This window comes from Oryx dammah, unplaced genomic scaffold (genome assembly GCF_014754425.2).
Source record: "Oryx dammah isolate SB20612 unplaced genomic scaffold, SCBI_Odam_1.1 HiC_scaffold_29, whole genome shotgun sequence".
Classification (NCBI taxonomy): domain Eukaryota; kingdom Metazoa; phylum Chordata; class Mammalia; order Artiodactyla; family Bovidae; genus Oryx; species Oryx dammah.
The window spans coordinates 93,542,875-93,570,624 of NW_024070213.1; the positions used below are offsets into that span (position 1 = coordinate 93,542,875).

At 40.6% G+C, this 27,750-nt stretch overlaps 1 protein-coding gene and 1 long non-coding RNA gene across 2 annotated transcripts in view; both read right to left on the minus strand.

Annotated features, from left to right (window-relative positions):
• CRADD (CASP2 and RIPK1 domain containing adaptor with death domain) overlaps positions 1-27,750 on the minus strand; it is a 198,470-nt gene that overhangs the window by 145,254 nt on the left and 25,466 nt on the right. The gene's annotated exons all lie outside the window — the stretch shown is intronic.
• LOC120858376 lies at positions 9,891-12,551 on the minus strand. The gene is made up of 2 exons (XR_005719851.1): positions 11,609-12,551; positions 9,891-11,483 (listed from the first exon to the last, which is right to left on the minus strand). It is a non-coding gene; the product is annotated as an uncharacterized LOC120858376 (long non-coding RNA).

The window sequence follows — 27,750 nt, forward strand, 5'->3', positions numbered from 1 at the left end:
CCCATCCCTGGACTTTATACATCCTACTGTGTCCTGACCATTGTCCATCAGAATAGCTCAGTTCAAGCATCTCTAAGGTCAGATACCTTTGTATTTTGTTGTAAGAAGACGGGAAAAACAAATATATAAAACTCTCTTGCCAAACTCCCTGCATCCTTTCAGAATCACGTTCTGCTAATAGAAATTAGTATGATGAAGAAAGAAACCACTAGGAACCTAAATGATTTCCCTTTAAGACATATTTTAAGGCAGAGAAGACATGTTCTTTTTTTCTTTCTTTTTTTAAGCCAGACTCTCTGGGTTACTTATAAGTTTTATTCTGCTTGAATCTGGTCCCTGTTATCTTTTGTAATTTTCTGGGAAGAAATGAGATTTCCATTGTTTACAAAGATGAAACAAGAGGTTAACACTTTACGTACAAAAAAAGAATAACCAAAGGTTACAGTGACGTCAATTTTAGTTTTTGCTGTGAGCTGGTGTTTTTTTTTCCCCCTTTTGTGCAGTGGGGGTGGGGTGAGGTGGGGTGGGGTGGGGGTGAGGCAGGTGTGAGGAATTGACTCTGCTTTCTTAAAGGAGGAGTGGACTTTCACCTTCTGTTAGTGTTCTGGTTCTAAGGAGGGGGCCTGCTTTGCCAACTCTTCTGGGTAGACTTCATAACAGATTCGGCAGCCTCTATTCTCTAGGAAGGCTGAAGTTGGCAACTGCACCTCATGGAAGATTCCACAAAAGGCTAAATTAGGATGAGATCGTCAACAGGCTTCAAAAAGGCAGAGTTCCAGGCCCCATCCCTGAGGCCAAAGGGGCCTCCTTCAGGTCCTCGTCCCCACAGTCTGACACTTTTGGCCTCTCCTCTCTCATCTAGCTTTCCACCTCATTATTCTGCCAGCCCTTCCTTTTTCCTCTAACCCTGCAAAAAAAGTGAGCAGTGCTGTTGTTTTGCTCCAACTGACAAAACAGCTAAGAAACAGCAGAAGAACATGACTGCCCTTTTCAAAATGGGCCATGTGATCACCCTATTTAAATCCAGCTCTTACAGTAAAAATGAAAAGAGAGGGAGGAAGGGAGCTGTTTATGAAACTCTCCTGCCTGCCTTCATAATACTCTCATCTCCCTTCTCAGCCTCCTAAATACCCAAATGAAATTATATAATAAGCTTTATTTTCTCACTCTGAAATTCTTCCTGCGTCCAAATTGCTAAGGCGGCAGGTTCCAGCTGCCTGAATTCCCTAAACAACATCCCCTGTTCCATAAAAAGCATGCAACTGCAAGCACAGCAGTCCTGCTCCAGTTCTGAGAACTAGAAACTGACTACCCAGTTCCTCGGCCTGGGAAGGCCATGAAACAGGCAACATGGATGATTTAAAGGTACACAATATCCAAGGTTCCACTGCACTCCCAGGCAGCCAAGAGTGACCTAAGAGAGGCCACCCTCCATTTTAATTCGGTTACCTCTGCTCCATAAGAAAACAACCCTCCAATGGAGAGGGATTTCAGGGAGCCCTGAAATTGAACTGCTTTTTATGAGTGCATTTGTTTCATGAAGAAAAAGCAGAGTTCCACAAAACACAGTTCTTCGTTATGTGACTTGAAAACTGTACATCCCAGAATAGCAAATCCAGTCAAGTGCAAGGTTTGGGTCCTTTCTTTCAAATTATTTAACACAACTTCCATGTTTACAAAACAGTCATTGATTTTTCTCTGACATATATAGAATATGCCCCTACCTCTGGCAAAAGTACTATCCAAACCAACCTAAGAGACACAAATGCTTCATTTTGATCTTCCAGACTTAAAAGAAAGAGTTTCCATAACCCACCCGCACCGCCAGACCTGACACGGCCTTTGTGCTTGACAATCCAGTAGCATCTAATCGCTCCGGAGCTCCCTGCACTGGCCGCGCCAGTCCACGTCTCTCTGTCTCTCCACACACTCCTTCCTCTACTTGGGACACCCTCTCCAACCTCAGCCACAGAGCAAACTCGAATTTATTCTTCAATAGATGGCCTATGAAGAGGCCCACCTGTCCCAGATCCAAGTCTAGCCCTGCCTCGTGTGTCACCTGTACACATACCTGCACTGCCTCTATTAGACAGCACTGTTTTTCATGTCTGTCTCCCCTGCTGGACTCAAATTCCTTGAGAAACTAATTGTTCTTGTATCTCCAGTGCCCTGCATATTTTGCGCGCGCGCACACACACACACACACACACACACACACACAACCATGGTGCTATAAACAAGAACTAACCTGATGTGGCTGTGAAATGACTTCTAGCTTTTAAACGTAATGAGCCTAGTGCAAGGTTGATATAGATCCTGCTGGTTGAACCCAAGTCTATCATGCCATAGTCTGAAACCATTTGTTCCAGGTCTGTCCTCAGAGGAACAGAAAAACTAGTCGCACTTCTCTGTCCTCTCTAGCACAATTAGACGGGGATGGGAGCTGGGGCGGAGAAGGCAATGGCACCTCACTCCAGTACTCTTGCCTGGGAAATCCCATGGATGGAGGAGCCTCGTAGGCTGCAGTCCATGGGGTCGCTAAGAGTCGGACATGACTGAGCAACTTAACTTTCACTTTTCACTTTCATGCATTGGAGAAGGAAATGGCAACCCACTCCAGTGCTCTGGCCTGGAGAATCCCAGGGACAGAAGAGCCTGGTGGGCTGCCTTCTATGGGGTCGCACAGAGTCGGACATGACTGACACGACTTAGCAGCAGCAGCAGCAGCAGCAGCAGCAGGGAGCTGGGGAACAGGGGAGTAATCAGGCTACCTAGTCACATCCTGAAAGAAATCAGTGTGGAACTCAAGGAAACTATTGAATCTATCAAAATTTAACACATCTTCCCTCAATCCATCAAAAGTATTTGAAATGCCATTGATGGACATAAAAGACAGAATTTACTATGGAGAACAAAATAGCTCTAGGAGAAGGAAGAATCTGAGGGAGAGCTGGGATTAGGTGATATTTTTAAGTGAAGATGGGAAAACATTAATGGTGGAAGTCAAAATGGAAAGTTTTGAACCTAAGGACTTTAGAGATCAGTTTGGTTTCTTTTTCTAGTAATAGGTTGACCATAGACAAGAATAATAGGAATGTGATTTCCCAATTCCCACCACGTCCTCCACTGCTGTTTAAGACTCCAGCAACATGCTTGCTCTGACAAATACGAGTGCCATGTATGGATTCACACCATAGTTCCACTGCTATGATTCTGTTTTGAGGTTCTCTTTCTTCATTTTAACAATTTATGTACCATAATCCTCAAAAGTTTTCCCCAGACAAGACCAAAGAGAGTGAGGCAGAAAACAGGGGCTAAGATCTCTCGAGGACCTCTTACATGCGCCACTCACTTCATATACCACTCTCCTAATAAACCCACTTGGAAGGCATATTTATTTCTATTCTCAATGCAGTTTTAAACCTGTGTCTCTCCGGTTCTATCTCCGGTATTCTTTCTCTAAATCATACCATCAGTTCAGTCATTCAGTCGTGTCCGACTCTTTCAGACCCCATGGACTGCAGCACTCGAGGCTTCCCTGTCCATCACCAACTCCTGGAGCTTACTCAAACTCATGTCCATCGAGTTGGTGATGCCATCCAACCATCTCATCCTGTCATCCCCTTCTCCTCCCGCCTTCAATCTTTCCCAGCATCAGGGTCTTTTCAAATGAGACAATTCTTTGCATAAGGTGGCCAAAAAACTGGAGCTTCAGCTTCAGCATCAGTCCTTCCAATGAATATTCAGGACTTATTTCCTTAAGGATGGACTGGTTGGATTTCCTTGCTGTCCAGGGGACTCTTAAGAATCTTCTCCACCATAGTTCAAAAGCATCAATTCTTCAGCACTCAGCTTTCTTTATAGTCCAACTCTCACATCCATACATGACTACTGGAAAAACCATAGCTTTGACTAGATGGACCTTTGATGGCAAAGTAACATCTCTGCTTTTTAATATGCTGGCTAGGTTGGTCATAACTTTTCTTCCAAGGAGTAAGCATCTTTTAATTTCATGGCTGCAGTAACCATCTGTAGTGATTTGGGAGCCCCTCAAAATGAAGTCTGTCACTGTTTCCATTGTTTCCCCATCTATTTGCCATGAAGTGATGGGACTGGATGCCATGATCTTAGTTTTCCGAACGTTGAGCTTTAAGCCAACTTTTTCACTCTCCTCTTTCACTTTCATCAAGAGGCTCTTTAGTTCTTCACTTTCTGCCATAAGGGTGGTGTCACCTGCATATCTGAGGATATTGATATTTCTCCCAGCAATCTTGATTCCAACTTGTGGTTCATCCAGCCCAGCATTTCGCATGATGTACTCTGCATATAAATTAAATAAGCAGGGTGACAGTATGCAGCCTTGATGTATTCCTTTCCTGATTTGGAACCATTCTGTTGTTCCACGTCCAGTTTTAACTGTTGCTTCTTGACCTGCATATAGATTTTTTAGGGGGCAGATAGGTGCTTTGCTATTTCCATCTCTTTAATAATTTTCCACAGTTTGTTGTGATTCACACAGTCAAAGGCTTTGGCATTGTCAATAAAGCAGATGTTTTTCTGGAACTCTCTTGCTTTTTCTATGATCCAGCAGATGTTGGCAATTTGATCTCTGGTTCCTCAACCTCTTCTAAATCCAGCTTGAATATCTGCAAGTTCACAGTTCATGTACTGTTGAACTCTGGCTTGGAGAATTTTGAGCATTACCCTGCTAGCATGTGAGATGAGTGCAATTGTGCGGTAGTTTGAGCATTCTTTGGCATTGCCTTTCTCTGGGATTGGAATGAAAACTGACCTTTTCCAGTTCTGTGGCCACTGCTGAGTTTTCCAAATTTGTTGGCATATTGAGTATAGCACTCTCACAGCATCATTTAGGATTTGAAATAGCTCAACTAGAATTCCATCACCTCCACTAGCTTTGTTCGTAGTGATGCTTCCTAAGGCCCACTTGACTTCACATTCCAGGATGTCTAGCTCTGGGTGAGTGATCACACTATTGTGCTTATCTGGGTCGTGAAGATCTTTTTTGTATAATTCTTCTGTGTATTCTTGCCACTTCTTCTTAATATCTTCTGCTTTGGTTAGGTCCATACCGTTTCTGTCGTTTATCAAGCCCATCTTTGCATGAAATGTTCCCTTGGTATCTCTAATTTTCTTGAAGAGATATCTAGTCTTTCCTGTTCTATTGTTTTCCTCTATTTCTTTGCATTGATCACTGAGGAAGACTTTCTTATCTCTCATTGCTATTCTTTGGAACTCTGCATTCAAATGGGTATATCTTTCCTTTTCTCCTTTGCCTTTAGCTTCTCTTCTTTTCTCAGCTATTTGTAAGGCCTCCTCAGACAACCATTTTGCCTTTTTGCATTTCTTTTTCTTGGGGATGGTCTTGATCCCTGCCTCTTGTACAATGTCATGAACCTCCGTCCATAGTTCTTCAGGCACTCTGTCTATCAGATCTAATCCCTTGAATCTATTTGTCACTTCCACTGTATAATCGTAAGGGATTTGATTTAGGTCATAACTGAATGGTCTAGTGGTTTTTCCTACTTTCTTCAAGTCTGAATTTGGCAATAAGGATCTATACCTTTTTCTAGTTTCAGCATTAAGAACACAAGAAGGCCACTTCAAAGGTAAGAGATGTCTCATTCATTCATCCATCCATTTATTCAACAGCTACTAAGAGCCAGGAACTGTGCTTCATTTTAGAATATAGGAAATAAAAAAGTTCTGGTGCTTGACTTTAAATTTCTTAAAGTTTAGTGGGAAAGGGACACAAAGACAGATAACTTGTTTTATTCAATTTTCCCACAGTTCTGTATTGGGTCTTGTTTCTGCCCTTCATCATTTTTTGCTGCTACTTTACCAACTTTTCAAATCTTAGCAGTGGCTTTCCCCTTTCTTATTTAAACATTAGTAAAACATGGGATACCTGCACCATTTCATAAACTGCCTGCGTTGTTAGAATCAGATTAAAGAAGGGACTGAATAAAGCATAAATTTGCTCCAGCCAGTCTCTATTCCATTTTTTTAGAGCATTTAATATAAAGCCCAGTGTTAGCTGGGGAAACCGTAGTGGAAACAAGATAACCAGAGTCCCTGCCTTCATAGAGCTTATCTGCTAACCATTCCAGATTGGGAAGAAGGCAGCAAATCCAGTCATTGTGACAGGCAGGTTTACGAAGAAAAACCACCCCAAGGCCAGGCCCTAGGTACACATTCTTCTGTAGTGATATCATTCATTACTTCAGATTCTTATTCTTTTGGTTTACCAAATGTAGTATTATGATCTATTTTTATAACTTCTTTAACTTTTCTAATATTGCATAGTCTTGGTTATGTGTATCCAATTTCTTAAAGAAATGAAACTAAAGGTAAAAAACAAGGAGAGAAATTATAAAAAGCCCTTAAGATATTCTTTGAAATTTATTAGCTTTCATAGCAATGACAATAGTTATCATTCATTGAATATCTGTTGCTTTGCTCCAAACATAGAGTTGGACACTTGGCCTATCACCTCTAATCCACACGTTTCACAGGGGAGAAAACTCAGGCTCAGCACCTAAGTGACTGGCCCAAGATTCTGGAGTTAATAATGGACACAGCCTGGGTTCAAACCGTTACACAGTACAACATGCCTTCTTTCCATTATGCCACAAAATATTACAAAAAAATATTCTGAATGAGATTGAACTATATAATTAGAGCAACCTGAGCATTTACTATATGTCAGATGCTATTAACATTTTTATGAGAATTATCTCAGTTAGTCCTCTTAACAGCCCTGTAAGGTTGGTATTTTTGAGATGAAGAAACTGAGAGAGACTTAGAGAGATTGGGTAACCTGCCCAAGGCCAACAAACTACCATGTAGTTGAACTTGTATTTTAACCTGGGTCTACCTGTCTCCAAAATGCATCTTCTTAACTGCTACAGAAGAGTTCCACTATTTAAATAGTATCAGTGTAACTTGCAGCTTTCAAAGAGAATGTCAAAACAGAATAGGGTCAATAAACCACTTCAAAGATAATTTAAAATAACTACTACATAAAGACACTCTCTCTAAGAGCCCATTACTAATCATTTGCTCAGTGATTGCCACCTTGTTCTGTTACCATATATGGCCTCTAGAACTACCTACAGTCAGCAATTTCACTGCCAAGTGTTTTCCCTCTCGTTTTGTAAGCAATTTAAAAATCTATGTCTTAAACTACCAGTTCACTCCAATGGAACTCAAATCCTTGCGTCCAAATCTTCAAACATGACCAAAATGTACACTCCTTAGTCCATAGTTCTCATCACTAAACAATGTGAATGGTTAGAAAGGTGCTGAAAAGCGCTGTGCAAACTGTTCACGTGCCTTATGTTAATTTCCACAGTTTCATAGTAAATTCTGGGATATATCAAACCTTTTAAGATATTCCCAACATGACTGCTTCCCTATGAGAATTTTCTGGGGCAGGACTCCTCCTGTTTAGTTGCTTAATCATGTCCAACTCTTTGCGAGCATCAGGAGTGTAGCCCACCAGGCTCCTCTGTCCATGGGATTCCCCAGGCAAGAATACTAGAGTGGGTTGCCATGCCCTCCTCCAGGGGGTCTTCCCAGCCCAGGGATGGAACCTGCATATCCTGTGTCTCCTGCACTGCAGGTAGATTCTTCACAAACTGAGCCTCAGCTACAATTTATAAAGACTACTTTTGAAAACTCTATTTATTATTAAGAAGATATCAGCCCAATAAGGAAATCTGACCTGGATCTCCCAATTGGGCAAACGTGAATAAGACTTCCTTATATCTATTAAAAAGTTTATTCACGTCAATTTCACATTGACTGGATTTTGTAAGCCAGTGAAAAAGAAGTCTGGCAATTCTTGGAAGAACATGTAGGAAATCATATGTTTATGTAAACTCATGCCTGTGTCAACTTTCAAAGAGTAAAATGTAAGTACAGGAAGTACCTAAATACCTGCTAACAAAAGCAAAGTAAATTTACAGACCTGGGTGAGATCCCCAAGTTTCGTGCTTAATCTTCAAGTTCGGATGTTCCATCAGTACCAGAAGATTATATATTTTTTTAAGTACTTTGTAAAAACCAGAGTATATGCGTATAACAAAAATAAATCAATACATATTTCATAAAATATAAAGAAAATAAGTCACTTATAATTACACAACTGTCAACACTGTGTCCTAGACTTTCTTCTTGGCATATACACATATATAAACATTTTGAGTTTCTCAAATATAGGGTTGCGCCACATGTACTGTTTTGCAACCTGCTTTGTTTTGCTTTGTTTTATTTTTCTACCCAATAATAAGTTTGAGTAGGACAATATTTAACAATTAATAAATATAGTTCTATCTATGTCATCAGTTCTCCCCCAACTCGTTTAACCCATCTTTCACTGAAGGACAAGTAAACTGCCTTCAACCTTGTGTTTTAATAAACAATACTGACTTGAATATCCTTGTGCATATGAGAATGTCAAATTAGTCCTTTCAGATAAATTCCTAGAAGTAGAAATACTATGTCAAAGGATGTGACTTTTGATACATATTGCCAAACTGCCTTCCAGAAGGATCATGCCAATTGACACCCCCACCAGCAATAGAAAAGACTGTAGGCTTCTCCACATCCTGAGGTTCCCTAGCAATGAAGATCCTTTTTAAACCATTGCCAAAAACCAATACAATATTGTAAAGTAATTTTTAAAAATTTTTTAATAAATAAAGTTCAAAAAAATAAATAAACTATTGCCAATCTGATAGACAAAACAAATGGTAACTTCAGGTTGCTTTCATTTGCATTTTCACTTCATAAGTACACTGATACATTGAGGCAGTAAGTCAGTGTCTACTGAAAAGCAAGTGCTTTGGAAGCTAAGAGTCCTGAGTTATAAAAGTCCTGCTACATGTGTGATCTAGGACAAGCTGCCTTGATTCGCTAAATCATATACACGTCTTTGCAAAGTATAAATAATTATACCGTAGTATTTTCTTAAGCATTGCGGGTGAAGCCCTCAGCCCAGTCCCTGACACACAGTGAACACTCAGTAAATAGTAGCCACCAGTTGTAGTGGCTACAGGAGCTGAAGTTGTATAGTCCAAACTGTCATCTGGTAGAATATTGGCAGCCATTTGTATTTCTTCTCTTGCAAATGGCCTTTTCATATAATTGGTTCTTTTTATGTGTTGGAGAATTCATCTTCTGTTTATTAATCTGTAAGAGTTTGTTATAAATTATGGGTAATAACTCCTTGGCTGCTACTACACATAATAACAATATATTTCCCATATTGGCATTCATTTTTAACTTACTATTGTGTTCTTTGCTGTATAGAAGTTAATTTTTACATCATTAAATCTAATCTCTCTTTTCATCTTTTTAATCCTTCAGTTTCTACCACTGGTGTAATGCTTACAAAGACCTCCGCTATCACAAGATTATAAATACTGGGTGTATATTGTTACTTTTACAGATTCTTTAATTTCTTAACAGTAAGATCTCTAATTATAAATCATTGGGAACTCTCTGACAGTCCATCCTTAACAGTAATTATAAATCTAATTATAAATCATTAGGAATTCTCTGGCAGTCCAGTGTTTAGAACTCTACTCTTTATCACTATTGAGCATCTGGGTTCAATCCCTGGTGGGGCAACTGAGTTCCGGCAAGCCATGCAGCACAGCAAAAAAAAAAAAATTAATTTTGCTATAAAGTAGGGATTTAACTTTCTTTTTCTCTTAAATGACTAGTATGCAGTCACAACATCCTTCAGAAATCCTGTCATCAATGATTTGAAATATGCCAACTTTATGTAAAAGAGTAGATAATTCCTTCTCTGAGATTCTGAAATCATAAAGATATTAAAAACAAAGAACTTTCTGGGTTTGTTTTTAAGTTTAGTGCCAAAATTATGTGGTGGCAAAGCTTTACCTGAGGTAATGTCGATGCTATTTCTGGCCTTTATTCCACTTAGTGTCACTACCAATCAGTTTTGCCATGGAAATAAACACGTTTGACTATAAGATATTGTTTAAAAATTGAAATTCTGAAACATGTTTCAAATAAGGAACTGTGGGTTTGTACCAGGTTTCCATATCTACACACAAGTTTGTTTTTAGGCTAGCTCTAAATTCCATTCTAATTTCTTTTTTATTCTGTTAGCATGATAAAGTACATAGCTTCAAACACTAAGCTGACCTGGAGTTTCTGAGATATCCTTTTTCTCTTTTTGCTAGATTCAACTTATCAGTATTTTTTAAGGATTTTTACATCTACGGTAATGAAGTCTACATTTGTTCCTTAAAATGTCTTCATCAAGTTTTGGAATCCAGGTTATACTGACTTCTATTTTATATGCTACGTTGTTTTTATTATAGTTTACGATGTCTTAATATTTGACGAGATAAAAATCTCCCATTTTTCATTCTTCTCAAACAATATTATTCTGGACTTATTTTAGCAAGTTCCATGGAATAATCATCCCATTGCAAGTCCTGCTGTAATAGCATTAAATTTTAGACTATGGTGGACAAAAGTGATACTGATACACTAACCATATCAACTCTTCCAGCCAATATACATGGTATGTTTTCTCTCTATTTATTCAAGTGTTCTTTTATGTGCCTCAGTTAAGTTTGGACATCTTTTTTACATAAATTCTGACCAATTCTTATTAAGTATATTTCTATATAGTTTATAATCACCTTTACTTTTCAACTCTACTTACATCTATGCTACTGGGTTTCATTAGTATAAGTACCAACTGAAGATAACTGGTATGATTTCTGATATAATTCTATCCTTGCACAGGATGGAGTACCATGTCAAAGAAAGGAAGTGAACATTAGTATTTCGTTAAACAAACATTTATTGAACACATCATAGAAACTGAGTATTAAAACAGTAATAAGACACAATCCCTGTCTTCAAGGGTTCACAGTCTAGGGAGATAAAAAAGAAAACAGACAAGCATAACATAAGTTCTGTGTTAGAGGTGAGCCCAGGAGAACAACGCAATGTCCTCCTCCAGGAATATATGTGTCAGGAAAAGCTTCATAAAGAGCTCTCCCCAACCCTCAAGGGGGGTCCCAATTCTCCCTTGAACATGGTTGGCAAGAAGAGGCACATCTCAAAGCTGCATTCAGTCCTCCAGACCCAATGAGTACCTTAACGCGGAGGCTGGCATGCTCTGTCTTCCATGTCAGGACAAGGCAGAAAATCCCATCCACTTGCAGGCTTCTCCGGCTGGCTCAGCCATCCTGGCTGCCTGTCACTGAGCTGGGTGCTGGGCACAGTCGGTCAAGGGACCACATTTCCCATGCCTCCCCTCCTCAATAACCTCAAGAGAAGGTCAGTGGTGTCGAGTCATTACAATGTCAGTTACGAACGGGCCTGACTCTAGACTCCTCAAAGCTTGTGAAGCGCTATCACTTACTCCTACACAGGAACATCGTCTTCTGGAAGAAAATGGTCCCATTTCATGCCTAGGATGGTGAGAAAGCAAATGAAAGCAAAACTGCTGTGTGTCTCCTGGAGACGGACAGGTTCTGGTATCCAAACAAGCAGACCTTGGAAAGCCCAGGGATTCGCTGCTTGGAAGACTACTTACACATCCTCCTTGGTTCAGTATGAACCATGGAATTATCCCACAACCACAGAGCCCTCTGCAGAGTGACCTCAGGAAGCTGCATGTGCGTGAAGGGGGCAAGAACACACAGTCACTTGGGCTATCCTGAAGAGACCCCAGGGACCTATTCAGTCATTTAAAAACACATCTGGAAAGAATTCACCTGCCCTGAACCCTGCCTGCTCAACATCAAAACAAGTGAAAGCGCCACAAAATGCTCAATCATGGTGATCTTTACGATTGCTGAGGCTGAAAGTTTTCCCACCTGAGCATCATAAATGAGACAAATTGCATAACAGGATAATAAGAGTTGTTGCTGAAAGATGCAATCACAAAATAAAAGGACTTTTCAAAATCTGAGGATGGTTGGTAATTATCCAGGAAAGGAATATAAAGGAAAGCAATTCCAAGATTCCTGCTTCTTCATGTTATCGTGACACTGTGATGGCCAAATGCCAAAGAGTACTCTCAGCTACAACAGACATTCCTCTGTCTTCTTCGGCGGCAGCTCTATTCCTTTTGGTTAACTAGTGTGCTGCAGGTCACTGTCTTATCAGTCTAATCTCAAATGCCACAGTTCACAAAGTTGTTATTTGTTCTTTCTTGCTATGAAAACCAAACTTCTACCTGGTAAGATGCACGGCAGAAAAGAACAGGGAAAAATAATAACGTATATAGTTCTTTATTGTCATGGCATGTATTTGTTTACCTGAATAAGGTTTTTCTCTGATAAGACAAGTACCCCTCCAAAAAAAGGGTACTAGTAAAGCTTGGTTCACTAATACAAAAAGTAAGACCTGAAAAAAATCAAAGATGTAGTTAAATGTAAAAATGCATTGATTGTCCCAAATAAATAATAGATGGTCTCTAATGCTAAGGTCCGTCTAGTCAAGGCTATGGTTTTTCCTGTGGTCATGTATGGATGTGAGAGTTGGACTGTGAAGAAGGCTGAGTGCCAAAGAATTGGTGCTTTTGAACTGTGGTGTTGGAGAAGACTCTTGAGAGTCCCTTGGACTGCAAGGAGATCCAACCAGTCCATTCTGAAGATCAGCCCTGGGATTTCTTCGGAAGGAATGATGCTAAAGCTGAAACTCCAGTACTTTGGCCACCTCATGCGAAGAGTTGACTCATTGGAAAAGACTCTGATGATGGGAGGGATTGGGGGCAGGAGGAGAAGGGGACGACAGAGGATGAGATGGCTGGATGGCATCACTGACTCGACGGACGTGAGTCTGAGTGAACTCCGGGAGTTGGTGATGGACAGGGAGGCCTGGAGTGCTGCGATTCATGGGGTCGCAAAGAGTCGGACACGACTGAGTGACTGAACTGAACTGAATGAGACCTAACAAAGTTAAAGAGGCTCAACTCATTAGATAGCTAAACCATTTACTTGTTGGCAGTTCAAGAACATTAACCACAAAAACAATCAGAGCTGCAGATTTTGCAAATATTCAGATGAACTCAGGAGGATAGCACAGGTCTTGGAGTCAGCCTTGGGTTTCAATAACAGCACCATGATGTATTAGTTTTCAACCACTGGAAAAGTTCATCTCTCTGAACTTCTTTCTTTGCAAAATGGGGGAAATACCTACTTCATTAAGAGGTTAAGACAGAGCTATATAGAAAACCCAACAATGAAGAGACAGAGGAAGCATTCCACACAGAGCTAGTTCCCTATTCAAATTCTCTGCCCACTAAATGGTCAAAGTAAATGTCCCCAGCTTCTCAACCCACAATGGACTCTTGCTATTTCATATATCAAATGATTTCCATTATTACACACCAATCTCATTTTGCCTGACAATATGCCACAGGTCAATTCTCTTCTTCATCAAAACTTGCTTTTCTTATATATGTCCAACCTTCCATTTCCTTGCTCTCACAAATTCCATCACAACACTGCCACTACCATCATTTCCCAAAGTATAGTTCACAGGGGATTTTGCTGAGAGCAGTGGGGCAGGGTGCAGGGGAGGGGGGAGTCTTGAGCCTTTAGAAGAGGTAGTGGAAACTGGATCAATTTTCACTTTTACAATTCATCAATAGTATTTTTTTTCCCTTCAAAGCAGAACCCTTTTAGATTATGCAACTGCATATCTAAGGAGTATGTGAAGCAGTGAGTGACAATCAGCTGAACACTGCCAGTAACCATGGTGGCTTAAAGCTGTTTTACTCTTAGACATATATTATTTCACTGATACTCGTAATGGGCCATTGGTTTAAAAAAAGAACCACAGGGAACACTGATAGGGGAATAAAACAAAATGGGAGATGAATGTAAAAGTTATAAGGCTGTCCCTTACAAGTTTTACAACCATTTACTCAAAATTCCTTTGCAATAAAACAAAATGTCTAAACCTATGTTAAAAGGATCCAAGATAGTGACAATTATATCCAATGTGCCCTATCACTTGGGAATATGCTTTCCTTGCTAGTGAAGTTTGTAAGATAGAGAGGCAAAGTGAGAGGCAAAGAGCTGACTCATTTGAAAAGACCCTGATGCTGGGAAAGTTTGAGGGCAGGAGGAGAAGGGGGCGACAGAGGATGAGATGGTTGGATAGTATCACTGACTTGATGGATATGAGTTTGGGTGGACTCCGGGAGTTGGTGATGGACAGGGAGGCCTGGCGTGCTGCGGTTCATGGGGTGGCAAAGAGTCGGACACGACTGAGCGCCTGAGCTGAACTAGTAATTTATGTGCTCAGTCGCACAGTCATGTCCGACTCTGCAACCCCACGGACTGCAGTCCACCAGGCTCCTCTGTCCATGGGATTTTCCAGGCAACAGTACTGGAGTAGGTCACCATTTCTGCCTCCAGGGGATCTTCCTGACCCAGGGATGGAACCCATGTTTTATATCAGAATCAAAGATGTCTACTTCTCTGGTCCTCAGTTTTCTCTCTTTTTTAAAATATTTATTTTTATTTATTTATTTATTTGGCTGTGCCAGGTCTTAGTGGCAGCATGCAGGATCTTTTAGTTGTGGCATGTGGGATCTAGTTTTCTAAGCAGGTATCAAACCTGGGCCCCACGCATTGCGAGTGTGGAGTCTTAGCCAATGGACCACCAGGGAAGTCTCTCCCATCTTTTAAAAGGAGTTGTTGACTTGGGAGTGGTGCCCTCAGTCACATGTGAGGCTAATATGTGGCAGACTCTGCTCTTCAGGATAACTCAACTACCACCCCCAACCTTCTTGTCTTGTACTGTCTCCATTCTAGAGGCTAGGGCAACAAACATTTGCTTGCAGCAAGGAGTGGCCACATGACTGTTTCAGCCAATGAAACAAAAGAGGAAGTGTGCTGGTAATTTCTGAAAAGACTACTGCTTTTCCTGATAAAAGTGACAAATGCATCAGGAGCTACTCCTTCCCCTAGCTTCCAGTCTTATAGTTGCACTGTTGGTAGCGGCAGTCATCTTGCTACCAGAAGGAAGAGAGAAGCCAAGAGAACAGAGGCTCACCCAGATGCCTTTGAGCCAATGAACCAATGACAGAGACACTCGCCCTGAGGCCTTTGAGCCAGTGAACCAATGCCAGAAGCAGCTGACTTCCAGACTTCCTGTTAAACTATTTAAAGGGATCTTGACTCACTTTCGGAGAAGGCAGTGGCACCCCACTCCAGTACTCTTGCCTGGAAAATCCCATGGATGGAGGAGCCTGGTGGGCTGCAGTCCATGGGGTCGCTAAGAGTCAGGCACGACTGAGCGACTTCACTTTCACTTTTCACTTTCATGCATCAGAGAAGGAAATGGCAACCCACTCCAGTGTTCTTGCCTGGAGAATCCCAGGGACAGAGGAGCCTAGTGGGCTGCCGTCTATGGGGTTGCACAGAGTCGGACACAACTGAAGTGACTTAGCAGCAGCAGCGACTCACTTTGCCATTGTCTGTTTGGTGGATTTTGTCCATTTGCTTGGCTTGTTGGCAAGCACGTTCCCAACCGATGCACTACTCACCAGATTCACAGAATCAAATGTTTGTCTGTAACCAAGAATGCAAAGCTCCTCAACTAAAAAACATTCAAATGAAAGTTTAAAGGAAAAGGACACAGAGAGTGAAGGAAATTTTGTTTTCTTCTCCTGCCCACAGAATCCATCTATTTCATATTTCTATAAAACCAGCCCTTGGCCTGATTTCATTTCAGGATCAGAATCTCAGGGTTGGGAAGGGAATTCATTTTAACCACCTGAGCTCTCTAAATAATCTTTCAAGCCGCAACTTAGCTGCTGCTTGAATAATGCATGAGGGATATAATAATGATGACGGATTTGCTACATCTAGAAGGAGCCCATAACCATATCTGGACAACTTTAGAAACATCTTTCTCATATTAACCTGACATTTCCAGCTATTTGTCTTCCTTCTACCTTCTGAGAAATATACAACAGAAAGAATCTCTTCTATGAATGAGAGCCATCCAAATGGATGAAAGCAGCTGTCATATCACCTCATCTGCATACCAGTGTTCACCAACTCCTTTACCTTGCCTCCTGGGAGAGGCAACAAGTTCTAACGCAGCACCATCCAACAATGCACGCTACATACATAATTATAAGTTTTATGTTGACCCAGCAGTCACATTTTTTTAAAGAAAAATGAACTATAATTAATCTTGATAATATATTTTAGGTAGCCTAATTTATCAAAAATCTTTTCACTTCAACAGATACTCAGAATAACGTAAATAATTATGAGATATTTTACTTTTTTTTTTCTCTTGGTACTAGGTATTTGAAATTCAAGACACACTTTTCCATTACAGGACATACCAGTTTGGAGCAGTCACATTTTCATTATTCAACAGCCACACACGGTGGAGGCTGCCATATAGGAAAGCACAGGTCTGAGGGAATAATGTGCTGTTTCTTACAGATGGACAACATGCACTGTTTGGTTAATCAGATAAACTGGCAAAATGTCACAGTGACAAGTTTCTTGACCTAGAGTACTATACAGATCTCTTTTAAAGGAGTGGGAAGGAGAATCAAATCTCACAGACCTTTGTGGCTATGTCCTTGAACTTCCAGGGGTCAATGTTCCCCAACTGAGAAACTGTCTTTAAAAGTGCCTCTTTTTTTTTTTTTTTTCAGTTTACCCTCAAAATAAAAATATACAAAAAAGTCTCTATGGCATATAGAATCTGAGAAGTTCTAAGATCCCAGTTTGAAAACACCCCTGGAACAGAATCAGGGAGTCTTTATTTTCATTTTGATTCTGCCACCAAACTAAGAAGTGACTTGAAAAAAAAAAAGTTTATTTTTCTAGGCCTCTTTTCTTAAACAGAGTTCCACTTTGCCACTAAGCAACACTGTTAAGCATTCAAAAATCATCCTTTCAATAATCCATTCTAGAACTCTGCCCACAAATAGCATAAAGCTCCTTCTCAGTCTCTGGTTTGTTTGTTTTTAATATTTTTATATTATTTTTTGGCTGTGCCATGTGACATGAGAATCTTAGTTCCCTGACCAGGGACTGACCTCATGCCCCCTGCAGTGGAAGTGTGGAGTCCTAACCACTGTATCACCATAGCATTCCCAAGTCTATGGTTTTTGAACCCATACTCCTCACTATTGAAAATCAGGATTGCATTTACCTTCCTTCATAATTCTGACATTTCTCCACTTTTCAAAATTCCATAAAAATAAAACAATATCTCCAGTTACAATTACCAAAATACAATTCTTCTGGATCAAAATATCTTACACTCATTTTGAACAACTAAATAATCTCTTACAATCCACTCTACTTTTTCAAGCTTTAATTGTATGTTACCATGAATTTTACTGATCTGTTCAGGATGACCATTCTGTGTTTGATTTACTCATTTTACAGATACATGCTAAAGATACACTGTATATGCCAACAAAATGGAAATACAAATGGGATATGAACAAGACAGGCAAAATCAGTCCCTGCTTGCAAAGAGATTACAATCTAGAGCTGGATGAAAGAAAATAAATAAGCAGGACAAATTCAGGTAGTAAAACATGATATAATAATACAGCTCACATTTGTGCAAGAAAGGGAAAGTGAAAGCCGCTTGGTCATGTCCGACTCTTTGAGACCCCATGGACTATACAGTCCATGGAATTCTCCAGGCCAGAATACTGGAGTGGGTAGCTGTTCCCTTCTCCAGAGGATCTTCCCAACCCAGAGATTGAACCCCGGTGTCCCACAAGGCAGGCAGATTCTTTACCAGCTGAGCCACAGGGAAGCCCAAGAAGACTGGAGTGGGTAGCCTATCCCTTCTCCAGCAGATCTTCCCGACCTAGAAATTGAACCAGGGTCTCTCGCATCACAGGCCAATTCTTTATCAACTGAGCTATCAGGAAAGCCCACCATGTGTGAGATATCCTTCTAAATACTAACTTATGAATCCTCATTACAGCTTTGTGAAGTATATTCTGTTATTATCAACCTCACTTTCATTTTTTTATTTTTTGAAGTTGACCAACTTCAGATGTCTTTATTTACAACAGTCATCTGAGGGGGATCATTAACTCAGGATTCAAATTCACTCTTACATACCAGGCTGTACACTGTCACCCTGCTTATTTAACTTACACGCAGAGTACATCATGCGAAACGCCAGGCTGGATGAAGCACATGATGGAATCAAGACTGCTGGGAGAAATATCAATAACCTCAGATATGCAGATGACACCACATTTATGGCAGAAAGTGAAGAAGAACTAAAGAACCTCTTGATGAGAGTGAAAGAGGAGAGTGGAAAAACTGGCTTAAAAATCAACTTTCAGAAAACTACGATCATGGCATCTGGTCCCATCACTTCATGGCAAATAGATGGGGAAATAATGGAAACAGTGAGAGACTTTATTTGGGGGGGTGGGCTCCAAAATCACTGCAGATTGTGACTACAGCCATGAAATTAAAAGATTCTTGCTCCTTGGAAGAAAAGCTATGACCAACCTAGACAGCATATTAAAAAGCACAGATATTACTTTGCCAACAAAGGTCCACCTAGTCAAAGCTATGGTTTTCCCAGTAGTCATGTATGGATGTAAAAGTTGGACTATAAAGAAAGCTGAGCACCGAAAAATTGATGCATTTGAACTGTAGTGTTGGAGAAGACTCTTGAGAGTCCCTTGGACTGCGAGGAGATCCAACCAGTCCATCCTGAAGGAAATCAGTCCTGAATATTCATTGGAAGGACTGATGGTGAAGCTGAAACTCCAACACTTTGACCACCTGATGCAAACAACCGACTCATATGAAAAGACCCTGATGCTGGGAAAGATTGAAGGCGGGAGGAGAAGGGGACGACAGAGGATGAGATGGTTGGATAGCATCACTGACTCAACGGACATGAGTTTGAGTAAACTCCAAGAGTTGGTGATGGACAGAGAGGCCTGGCGTGCTGCAGTCCATGGGGTCACACAGAGTTGGACACGACTGAGTGACTGAGCTGAACTGACCAGGTCCCAGGATTACTGAGGAATTTCCCTTCTCCTTAAGGATAGCCTGGTTGCTTGCTGCTAAAGCTCTGTTCTGAATTTCTCAGAAAAAGCTCCATAATTACACAACTTATCAGGAGTGATATAAATTCTACTAAAACTTTGGCACCTGGCATACTAACACTCAGGTGTTAGGTAAACTTGATACCTCCTCCCTCTTTCTTACAAGAATTTTCATAATTGGACTTTCTAGATCACTAGTTTCTGATCAGCCCCATTTTTATACCTGAGAAAACAGAAACAGGTTCAGTGCTAGAAAGAAAAGAATGTATAAATTGTGAGCAAAAAGGCCTGGGGTACCCCCAGTCAGGACGGGTCTCTCACATCATCTGGAACCAGCCACACAGAGATCTAGAGAAAGAGTGTTCCAGAGAGATGGAACAGCAAGTGTAAAAGGTCCTAAGATGGGATGGACATGGGAGAATGAACCTGGGAGATTCCAGGCATAGAAAAAAAAAAAAAAAAAAAAAAATGTGGCTAAAACATAAAGCAGGGGAGAAGAGTCATAGGAGGGGAAGTTGAAGAGGTGGGTACAGGAGCCAATTTATGATGAGTCTGTATTTTATACAAGTACAATGGAAACCCACTGGGATATTTTAAGCTGGAGAATGACGTGATCTGATTTACATATTTTAAAAAAGATCTCTGGATGCTGTAGGAAAAAATGGAATCAAAGAAGCCAGTTAGGAGAAAGAAATTGGAGGCCAAAGAGCTGAGTACCTCAAGTTTTCCTCTGCCATCTGTTAACATTAAATATCAGCTTCTGCTTTGTGGTCTATGCTTACCTGTCCTGCTGCTAAAGTCACTTGCTCTAAGTTACACTGAGAACCAGAGAAGAGTTCAGGACCACTTTTCAGATCTTTTGGCTTCTGATTCCAACCTCCACTCAAACCAAGGGAACATGTACAACACAATATAGACAAGTAGAGCAGAAAATGAGGTCAACACAGTCAGTAATCACCTTCAGCAACTACTCAATTATGCCCAAAATATTCACAGCACTCCTCTCTATAAACAATTCACAACTCAAAACTGAACGGTTCAAATCAAACTCAGAGGCTTGGGAGTTGACTGACATCATTCTACTTCCCAGTGAAAAGACAACATTAATGAATGACTAAGCATGCTGATGTATATTGCCTGTCAACAATGCCATTAATAATTTCTCCCATCCCTGCATATGCATGCTCCCCATTCCATTGAGGAGTGACATTTACTTCCTCTCTCTTTGAGTTTGTGGCTCACGTTGAGCAACAAAATGTGGTGGAAGTGATGATATGCCAGGTCCAGATCTAGGCCTAAAAGAGGCCACCTCCACCTCCACATGCTGGGAACTCAGCCACCATGCTCTAAGGAGGCTGGCCTAGAAACCAGAGGAAATGAGGCCTCAATGAGGAGAACAAAGGCGTGCCTTCTGTAGCCAATACCGGTCCCAGCCAAGCTCTGAAACTGAAAGCATACGGTATACAGATGACACTAGCCAATTCCATGTGGAACAAAACAACAACCCAGCTGAGCCTGGTCCACTCACAACTTGTGAGAAATAATAGACTGTCATTGTTTGAAGCCACTATATTTTATGGTGCTGTATTATGCACCAAGAGATAATGAAATAAAACATATAACATGTAAACTGTTGATTCTATGGGCCCTTTGCAAATCATGAATGCAATCTGAGGAAGTTAAACAGATCAAAACAACCAGAAAAATCCATGGATGAAAACAGCTCATTATTATTTAGTTTCCTTGGGAATTTGGCATTGCTTCTTTTGATTTTTAGGCATACGTTATTTGTTTTATATAAGGACTCTAGTTTCTATATTTAATTAAAATTAATGTTTTTATTTAAGAATCTATTGTATACTGTATACATAAATAAAGATGGGCACAATAAAGGACAGAAATGGCATGGACCCAACAGAAGCAGAAGATACTAAGAAGAGGTAGCAAGAATACACAGAACTAGACAAAAAACATCTTCATGACCCAGATAACCATGATGGTGTGATCACTCACCTAGAGCCAGACATCTAGGAATGTGAAGTCAAGTGGGCCTTAGGAAGCATCACTACAAACAAAGCTAGTCGAGGTGATGGAATTCCAGTGGAGCTATTTCAAATCCTAAAAGTTGATGCTGTGAAAGTGCTGCACTCAATATGCCAGCAAATTTGGAAAACTCAGCAGTTGGCCCAGGACTGGAAAAGGTCTGTTTTCATTCCAATCCCAAAGAAAGGCAATGCCAAAGAATGCTCAAACTACCGCACAATTGCACTTGTCTCACACACTAGCAAAGTAATGGTCAAAATTCTCCAAGCCAGGCTTCAACAGAGTACATGAACCATGATCTTCCAGATGTTCCAGCTGGTTTTAGAAAAGGCAGAGGAACCAGAGATCAAATTACCAACATCCGCTGGATCATTGAAAAAGCAAAAGAGTTTCAGAAAAACATCTAATTCTGCTTTATTGACTATGCCAAACTTTTGACTGTGTGGATCACAACAAACTGCAGAAAATTCTTAAACAGATGCAAATAGCAGACCACCTGACCTGTCTCTTGAGAAATCTATATGCAGGTCAAGAAGCAACAGTTAGAACTGGACATGAAACAACAGACTGGTTCCAAATAGGAAAAGGAGTACGTCAAGGCTGTATATTGTCACCCTGCTTATTTAACTTATATGCAGAGTACATTATGAGAAATGCTGGGCTGGAAGAAGCACAAGCTGGAATCAAGATTGCTGGGAGAAATATCAATAACCTCAGATATGCAGATGACACCACCCTTACGGCAGAAAGTGAAGAGGAACTAAAGAGCTTGATGAAAGTGAAAGAGAATGAAACAGTTGGCTTAAAACTCAACATTTAGAAAACTAAGATCATGGCATCCAGTCCCATCACTTCATGGCAAATAGATGGGGAAACAATGGAAACAGTGATAGACTTTACTTTTATGTGCTCCGAAATTACTGCAGATGGTGACTTCAGCCATGAAATTAAAAGATGCTTGCTCCTTGGAAGAAAAGCCATGACCAACCTAGATAGCATATTAAAAAGCAGAGACATTACTTTGCCAACAAAGGTCCATCTAGTCAGAGCTATGGTTTTACCAGTAGTCAGTACAGATGTGAGAGTTGTACCATAAAGAAAGCTCTGAGCACCAAAGAATTGGTGCTTTTGAACTGTGGTGTTGAAGAAGACTCTTAAGAGTCCCTTGGCCTGCAAGGAGATCCAACCAGTCCATCCTGAAGGAAATCAGTCCGATTATTCACTGGAAGGACTGATGCTGAAGCTGAAACTCCAATACTTTGGCCACCTGATGCAAAGAACAGACTGACTGGAAAAGACCCTGATGCTGGGAAAGACTGAAGGCAGGAGAAGAAGGAAATGACAGAGGATAAGATGGTTGGATGGCATCACTGACTCAATGGACATGAGTCTGAGTAAGCTCCAGGAGTTGGTGATGGGCAGGGAAGCCTGGCGTGCTTCAGTCTATGGAATCTCAAAGAGTCGGACATGACTAAGCAACTGAACTGAACTGATATACTGTATGGGGAAATAAAAGATGAACTAGACCCAGGCTCTACCCTCTAAAAGTTTATATTCAAGTGAAAGAAACAAACACTTCTAGTTGAAGCAGAATGTCCTTATGTGATAATCAAGTCATGTAAATATTAAGTACAATGGAAGAAATGCATCATTCACATGGAATTTCAATGTCAAGACAAAACACAGGATATTGCAGAAAGAAATAGGAGCAAAGACAAAGATGTGGTATAATACAGAGTATTTTTCAGGAATGGCAAGTTCACCTCCAACAGAGACCAGGTATGACCCAGCCATTCTAGTCAAATAAATTGCTCCCTTTATAAGCCCTAATTTAGTGCTTATCACATGGAACTAAGAAGAGGGTGGTCTGAAGGACCCAAGGTTGCAAAACGACAACCTCTGATGTCAGCGTACTAAAATAGATGATTCATGAATGTACCATGCACACGTTCAGTTCTCTTTCACTGTATCCTGCAACAGGATAGACGTCAGCCAGCCACATCATCTGTTCTTCGCTTTAAGTCCTTCTGCTGTTTCAAGGTTCTCCATTCACTTACTCATTTATTCATTCAATTATTTTTTTTATTGGGCACCAGCTACTTGCTGGGCATTGGTCTTGGTGTTGAGGATACAATAATGAACAAGGCAGACAACAGCCCTGCATTTGTGGAGACAAACAATGATGAAGGATAGGAAGTAGACAGGGTAGGTAGTCAGAGAAGACTTGAGAAAAGCACGTTAGCCCAGAGATCTGATTGTACGGAGAAAAGAAACCATCAGAATATCTTGGGAAAGAGCATTCCAGACAGAAAAACATGCAAATAGAAAGGTCCTAAAATGCCTGCATATTCAAGGAAGGAGGCCAGTGAGTGAGGACAGGAGAGGCAGAAAAGGAACTGAGAGGAAGCGGGGAACCAAGTCACATACGGACTTACAGGTAATGGATTCTGTTTTCATTGGGATGGGAAGCCTTTCTTCTTACACCCTTTTCCAGCCCCAACAGCCTCTACTGATCACTTCTTGTACACATTTCACTTGTACTTAAAATTGCCACTCAGTCTATGGATTTCTATTCATCTCTTATGCACCAGTCCTATTTTCTCAACTATGTCTCAAGGACAAGAATTATGTCATATTCTCCTCTACATTCCTAGGGCCTGGCACCCAGTGGAACTCAATAAATCTCTTTGGAAGGTGATAATGATGATGTAATCCCTTAGAGTCGTTTCCAGCTGTAAGATCTATGATTCCTTTGAACTGTTTCGACAAGCTAGTTTGCCCAATGACTCAGAGGACTGACATCTCTCTAGATATTATGAGATTACAGTCATGCCACTTTTAGGGCATTAAATGTCTGGAATGAATGACATCAGAGTTTTTCTTTAAATGAAGACTGCATCACTTAGAATAGTGGTCCCAGTACATGGAACTACTTATTAGTATTTATACTTTAAGCCATATGAACCTTAGGAGAGGCATTAATTGCAATTAAATAAATACTATCCTGATGTGATTCCATCATCAGCTATTAAACACAGCCTCAAATTTTTTGCTTCTTCTCCCACTGAAAGGTGAAGGGTAACTCCCCTCACTCCGAATCTGAGTTGTTCTTAGTGACTTAACCAATCAAATACAGGGAAAGTGGTATTCTGGGACTTACAGGGATATGTCATAAGAAGGCTTGACCCTTAAAGTTTCCACCCACACCTTTTGGAAATGCTCCCTCTAAACACCCAGCTGCCATGTTGTGAGTAACCAAAGTACATGGAGAACCACGTGGCAGTGCTGAGACTAACAGCCCCCAACCAAGCCCCTGCCAAGAGCCAGCACCGACCGTCAGCCATCCCAGCCCAGACACCAGATGCAGGAGTGAAAAAGCTATCTGAGAAGCAGATCCTCCAGCTCCAACCACCTCAACTGACAGCATGCATATCAGAGACAAACCACCCAGCTGAGCCCTTCCTGAATCCCTAACCTTCAAAATAAAACAGCTGTTTGAATCTGCTGAGTTTTGGGGTAACTTGTTATATAGCAGTAGATTTTTTATTTTAAAAAGAAAAGAATCATCATAGCACATCATTACTCTCAGAGTGCCTCTCCATTGATTTTTTTATTAAAGTGACAGATACGTTCATCCCAAGATTTGTCCTAAATCCAACAATTGCTCTGCTCAGAGATTTGATTTTTAGGATATGAAGAACACAAATTAGGTAACTTTGAATGAGTACCCTGAATCAATCTTACTTAATAAGATTGCAGGTCAACAAAAATCACCTGAAAATTATCCAGTGCAAAAGCCATAGCCATACACTGGATTATACAGATCACAGAATTACGCCATTGGGAAAATCATGCATAGTTTCACTCAGTCACGCCGCAGGCAAGAAAACACTGCTTAAAACACTACTTTATTACACTACTTAAAAACACGGGTGGGAATTAGAAATGAAATGTACAATTCTATCATAAAGATAAAAAGATCCAAAAATTCCCGGGTGGTGCAGTGGTCAGGACTCCATGTTTCCACTGTAGGGGCCCAGGTTCAAACCCAGGTCCACGGAACTAAGCTCCTGCAAATCTTATGGCACGGTCACAAAGAAAAGGAAAAAAAAAAAAAAAGATCCAACTCTTAAGCTATGATCGCATGCAGCACTAAGGATTTATGAAAATTATTCTCTGTCAGATCCTACTCGAATGGAAACCATTCAATTGCAAACGGTTCTCTCCTTTAAAACATCCTTTTGCTTGCACAGTGAAGTTCTATTATGAAAGCAAAAGCTCCTCAAAACAGGCAGGCATTTTTACCGCCTCAGTGTAAATATCACTTCTTCCCCCAAAACAGTCATTTCAGACCCTGCCAAGTGAGAGGCTCTCGGAAAAGCAGCCTGCTCACTTGAAACCCTTCTGACACCTCCCTCTCCCCATTATCTTCTTCAAATCATGTCTGGCTCACCAAAAACACAGAACCATTAAGAGGACCTGGGGTGGAGGGTAACACAAAAAGAACAAATTTTGGTAATAAATGCTTTAGAGTTTTGATTTTTCATATAAACTACTACTTTGAATTATGTCTAATCATATTCCATCCTCACATTTTTCATAATATGAATTCACACTCACCATGAGTACTCCATTTTAAAAAGTCAACAAGAAGAAAATGAATTCTCAAGAAAATACCCTATAAGCTAGGGGCATAACAATGACAAAATGCTCTTAAGAGATAAATATCATCTTCCAGGTTTAAAAGTATGTATTTGTTTGGAAATTAATTCATTAGCCATAACAACAATAAAAACAGAACAGAAGGAACCAAAAAATCAACAATTATATTACTGGAAGCTATACAGGTACATGCATTTTTTCAAAAAAGAACACTAGAATTTAATTAGAGAAGAAAAAATGTATTAACCTCTGATAAAAAACAGTTAGTGACAAACTAACCATTTCTCTCATGTAGAAACCATTCCTTCAGCAGCAGTAAATCACTACTTTATAGTAAATCACTAATTCAGCATAACATGTCTAAAAACATAAGTATTTATACTCCTACATTGTATCACATTTCTAAAACTGCTTAAAAGGCACAAGTGGCTGGAAATACCACTAAAAGTAAAATAGAGAAATATTTGGTTATATGACCCTGACAATCAATAAATGGAAGTTAAATGGGAATTTAAGAAATGAGGCAAAGGACATAAATTCTGTTCCTTCCATTTAAGTCAGAACAGTAGCAGCTCCATGTCTCCTAGTCTGGGGAGTCATTGCTGCTGCTGCTAAGTCGCTTCAGTCGTGTCCGACTCTGTGCAACCCCACACAGCAGCCCACCAGGCTCCCTCGTCCCTGGGATTCTCTAGGCAAGAACACTGGAGTGGGTTGCCATTTCCTTCTCCAATACATGAAAGTGAAAAGTGAAAGTGAAGTCGTTCAGTCGTGTCCAACTCCTAGCGACCTCATGGACTGCAGCCTACCAGGCTCCTCCGTCCACGGGATTTTCCAGGCAAGAGTACTGGAGTGGGGTGCCATTGCCTTCTCTGTGGGGAGTCATTACTTACATGTTAAATTCAAAAGAAAAGGGATGTGTTCAACCTAAAATAAATAATGAAAGCAAGATTGCCTAAATGTCAAACCACATGATACTAAGTTTCTTGCTCCTTCTGTATGAAAACCTGCTCAATGGTCTTCTCTGATGCAAAAAACTCAGTTGATGGGGGAAGTCAATGTATTTCAATTTTACTACTTCAAAGGATTAAGGCAGTCTGTCTGACATGTTCAGGCAAACAGGAGCCTGTTACCAGGGGACAAAAGACTTATCTTTCCCATTTAACATGGTTCTGCTTCAGAAAAAGATCTGCTATTAACACAAGGTTATATAAAGAGAATCCATAGTATACAGGAATTCAATCACAATGTTCTCAAGAGTCCCAAATATTTTTTTTTCAATGTTAAAAACCTCTGCGATTACCTGGTGCTTTAATGCATCTACTCAAAATATAATTATTGATGCTCTCTATGGGGTAGGCACAGTCCTAAGCTCCAGGATTGAAGGTTACCCAGAAGTTATGGCAACCCCACTTTTCAAGTAAAAACAAGTCCAATCAAGTGCAGAAGATAGTTTGAGATCATGTTAGATGTGATGGAGGAAATAAAACAGGATGATATGATAGAAAGTGACTTGGAAGTGTCTACTTTGGACTGACACCTAAATGACCAGAAGGAGCAAGGTATCAGAGCAAAACTAGGAACCAGGCACATCCAACCAAGAGAAGCGCTGGAACAAAGACCACCAGGAAGACTATGTGGCCAACCGAAGAGACAACAGAGGGAGGCCTGGGTGACTGGGGCACGCTAAGAAGGTGGAAAACACCAATGGAATGGAAGAAGCAGACTACAGGGGCCTCATGGCTCTAGGGAGAAGCTCCATCAGATCCCAGGCCAATGGGACACCACTGGAGGAGGGTTTACACCGAGGAACAACTTAACCTGGTTTATATTTTTAAGACAGTTATGGCTGCTGTGCGGAAAATGGATTGTACCAGGAGGCTACTGCAGTCATTCCAACAAGGGAAAGAGACTAACAGACAAATTTGGGGGATATTTCAGAAGGCATG